The following is a 4,530-nucleotide window of genomic DNA, read 5'->3' as shown; positions in this document are numbered from 1 at the left end:
AGAGGGTGAGGTGGAGACTTCAACAGAGACCTAAGGAGCTGCTGTGTCAAGAGGGACACGATAGGAAGCCCAGTGAAGACAGGAGGCAGCAAGGTAAGATCAAAGAAGTCAGTAGGAGCTTGTGAGATGCAGAGCAGAGGACAGAAAGCCGTGGACCTGGCTCACATTCACTTCCGTTATCCAAGAGCACGATCACAACTGTCCCGCAGTAGGGTTTCCTTATGGAGTTGTTTTTTTTTTAATGTTTTATTTATTTCTAGGAGAGAGACAGAGACAGTGCGAGCAGGGGAGGGTCAGAGAGAGAGGGAGTCACAGACTCCGAAACAGGCTCCAGGCTCTGAGCTGGCAGTCAGCACAGAGCCCGATGCGGGGCTCGAACCCACCAACCGCGAGATCATGACCTAAGCGAAAGTCGGACGCTTAACCTACTAAGCCACCCAGGCACCCCTCCTTATGGAGTTTTAAAAGTCAACATATTTTGGGGCACCTGGGTGGCGCAGTCAGTGAAACATCCAACTCTTGGTTTCAGCTCAGGTCATGATCTCCCAGTTCGTGAGTTCTAGCCCTGCGTCAGGCTCTGGGCTGACAGTGTGGAGCCTGCTGGGGATTCTGTCTCCCTCTCTGTCTGCGCCTCCCCTACTCGCTCTCTGTCTCTCTCTCAAAAATAAATAAATGTTAAAAAAAATCTTTAAAAAAATTGACATTTTTCTCACACATAATTTAGCCTTATCCTAACCAAAAATAAAATAATGATAGTAACAGTGGCCAACACTTACAAGTGTTTGCTATGTACCAGATGTGCACATGTGTGCGTGTTTACATACATGTACACGTGCATGAACACACGTGCATGCATACACATACACAGCCCTTCCAATCCTCACAGCATCCCTAAAAGGTCAGTGTATCATTATCCCCATTCTACAAATGAAGAAACTGAGGCCTGGATAAGGTAACCTTGCCCAACATTACATACAACACGCGGCATGGCCAGGATCCCAACCCACGTGGCTGGGTCCATAGTCCACACTTCTAACCCCTGAAATTAGGGCTTCAGTGAAATTAGGGCTTCAGGGGCATAACTAAAGGTGAGGTAACTTGCCAAAGAACACAGAGGGAGCAATGGGATGGGCACCAAGACATGACTGTAAGTTTTTTTCAATGTTCTTATTTATTTCTGAGAGAGAGAGACAGCGAGAGCAGGGGAGGGTCTGAGAGAGAGGGAAACACAGAATCTGACACAGGCTCCAGGCTTTGAGCCAGCTGTCAGCACAGAGCCCGATGCGAGGCTCGAACCCACGAACCGTGAGATCATGACCTGGGCTGAAGTCGGACGCTTAACCAACTGAGCCACCCAGGTGCCCCAAGACATGACTGTAAATATGACTCTCACCAGGGTTAAAGCCCAGCACACGTGGGCTATGGCTGGTGACGGTCACCAGGGGGTGCTAGGCTGGGATGGCACCGCAGAGAGAGGAAGCTGGAATTAGCCTGAATAAATCCTGGAGACTAACCCTAACCCTGCTCTGAGTCGGGCTTGAGATACCCGTCCTGTCTTCTCAGTACCTCTCAACCATTAGTAAAAAAATAACCCCAAAGCTGACTTTTGCTGGTCTGTATCGTGAAAACAACTGTTTTTGATTTTGTCTTTCAAACACAAAGTATATAAAATATGCTTTTTCAAAGTACTTACTCCATCCCACCCCATACCTTCTCTCCCCAAACACCTGCCCCCAAAACCTTTGCGCTTCAGAGAGACGGAGGGGGCAGGTCGGCCACACGGTCTCAGATGGAGGGTCGTCACGGAGGAAGGAAGTGAGGCCAGCTGGTGGACGGCAGGAAGAACTCTGCTTTGCCCTGCTTGGTTCTTTCCACACCAGAAACTCTCCCTCCTCTTCCTGCTCATCCAGGCTTAAGGCCCGGAGAGGAATGGTAGATCTAGGAAGCCCCCCATTCCCACTCCACCTCCTCCCCCCCACATACACACACAACCACAGGCAGCAAGGAGGTATCAGCAGGGAACCAAGGATCATGGGAACCACGTGGCCTGATGCCTGACTTCTGCTCCAGAACTGAGATTCCTCAGTAACACTCAGAGGCTGTGGCCTGTGCTGTGCGGCCAGGGCGGGCCGGAACGAAGGCAAGAGAACCCAGGGAGGGGCATCCGGTTGTGGCTCAGTCACTTGAACATCCAACTCTTGATTTTGGCTCAGGTCATGATCTCACAGTTCGTGAGGTCGAGCCCCGCATCAGACTCTGTGCTGACAGTGTGGAGCCTGCTTGGGATTCTCTCTTTCTCTCTCTCTCTCTCTCTCTCTGCCCCTCCCTTTCTCATGTCCACTCTCTCTCTCAAAATAAATAAATAAGCATTAAAAAAAAATTTTTTAAGACTCAGGGGAAAACAGAGCTCTCCCTTCCCAGCCCTTCCTTGTGTCATTCATGCAAATCCAGAAAAATCAGGAATAGCTATAGAAAACTCCAAAAGTGGGCACCTGGGTGGCTCAGTTGGTTAAGCATCCGACTCTTGATTTCGGCTCAGGTCATGATCCCACGGTTTGTGGGTTCCAGCCCCACATCTGGCTCCGTGCTGACAGCGCAGAGCCTGCTTGGGAGTCTCTCTTCCTCTCTCTCTCTCAAAATAAACAAATAAACATTAAAAAAATTCTAAAAGTAAAATGATGCAAGGGAAGTGAGGCAAGAGGAGACAGCGAGCAGTCTCTTCCCTTCTGTTCCTCCTCACCTGGAAAGTGGGCCTGTGTGGGTGGACAGTGAAGCCTGCACAGAGAGAACAGAGGGGTAGGAGCCAGATGCGAGGTCCCTGCAGAGGCTCCTGAATCAAGAGGCTCCCTGACCTTCCCGAAAGCCTGGGGAAGAAGGAGGCTTTGACAGACAAGAGTTAAGACACTCTCACACTCCAACAGGTAACCAGAGAGGGTCTTCAAAAACCGTACATCAGATTTCACTTCTCTGCCCAAAACCCTTCCATGGTTTCCTACTACTTTGACCATAAAGCCTGACTCTGCCCGTCGGGACCACAGAGCCCTGTGTGATGGGCTTTCCCTGCCCGCAATCACATCTCTGACTTCCTGTCCCATCGCTCTCTCATGCTCCTTCTGCCCCAACCACACTGGCCTCCTTTCAGTTGCTCTACCACACCGTGCTCGGTGCTGCCCCTGGGACTTTGCACAAACCGCCTTGTCTTCCCAGAGTGCTCTTCCCCCGGCTCTTCACATGGAGAGCTCCTTCAGGCCTCTCTGCAATGCCACTCCTTCAGGGAACACTTCCCTGCCACTCGCAGCACCTCCCTCCCATCCCAGGTAATTCTATTACATCATCTTGTTTTATTTCCTTCAAGGAAAGCGCCATGACAATAAACACCTTTGATGTTTATGGAGATACTGTTCTATCCTCCTTGCCCCCACTAGCATGTAAATTCCATGAAGGCAACGGCCATGTCTGTCTTGTTTGCTGCTCTGTCCCCATCTGTTCATGGGGAGATGAAAGGCGTGATCTGGCTGTCACCCTCTGCCTGATCCAAGAGACCTTCAGGAGTTTCTGAGGAGCCCAGGGCTGTCCTGGGCCCGCAAAGTTCAGAGGAAGATGACTGGAGAGAAAAGAGAAAGTGGCAGAGAACTTAGGGAAGAGAACATGTGTGGGAGCAAGAGCGGAACCGGATTCCCCAAACAGCCGTGGGCTCTGCGAGGCCACGTGGCCGCAGAACACTCTTCTGGGCAGGCTGGGGCCCCTGGACCTGAAATCCAGTGGTTCCCAATTTCTGCAGAATGTGCTCTGCTGGCCAGGGAATGCCGAGTGATGCAAAACCGGAGATGAAACTGCTTTGGCTGGACCATGCCAGGAAGGGAACAGGAACTTGACCAACTTGACATTATCCAGGGTGGGGGTGGAGAGGAAGGGAGGTGAAGAAAGACCAGAAGGAAAGGGTAAGAAACAGCTGGTGACCTGAAAGAAGCCTCCAAAAGAGAAAGTATGGGCTGTGTGCACTACGGGTGGCAGGAGGGGCCTGGGATAAGCCAGAATGTGGATTCGGAGAGATTGATTAGATTCGCAGGAGCAGAGATGTGGGGGGAGGCAGAGAGGGCCCCACCGCCTCAGCAGGGCCCCGCGAGGGCTCATCCCCTCTGACACATGACTCCTTGGATGGGAGGGCTCTGTGGCCCCAGGAGAGAAGAGCCGTGGAGGTGTTTGCAGGCCTGCACCCTCCCCCCGAAGCCCCGAACCTTCTTCGGGGGGAGCACCATGGGAACTCTGTTCTGTTCTGGGGAGGGGATGCTGGAGCACACGCCACAGAAGCACCAGGGCTGCTGGGGGACTCAGCGGAAGGTGCCTCTCTTGGGACCGATGTCATGAGCGTCGGCAGGGCAGAAAAGCAGATGGGGTCTGAAGGCGAACACGGGCAGATGCTTACCCAGGTGCTCCCGGCACAGGAGCCCTGGGTGGGTGGCTCCATCCCCAGCCGGGCCAGCAGCGTCTCGGCTTGTCTGGTCCTCTAACTCAGCTGTTCTCAAAGAA

Source organism: Crocuta crocuta, unplaced genomic scaffold, assembly GCF_008692635.1.
Source record: "Crocuta crocuta isolate KB4526 unplaced genomic scaffold, BGI_CrCroc_1.0 scaffold267, whole genome shotgun sequence".
Classification (NCBI taxonomy): Eukaryota; Metazoa; Chordata; class Mammalia; order Carnivora; family Hyaenidae; genus Crocuta; species Crocuta crocuta.
This window is presented reverse-complemented; position numbering follows the sequence as displayed.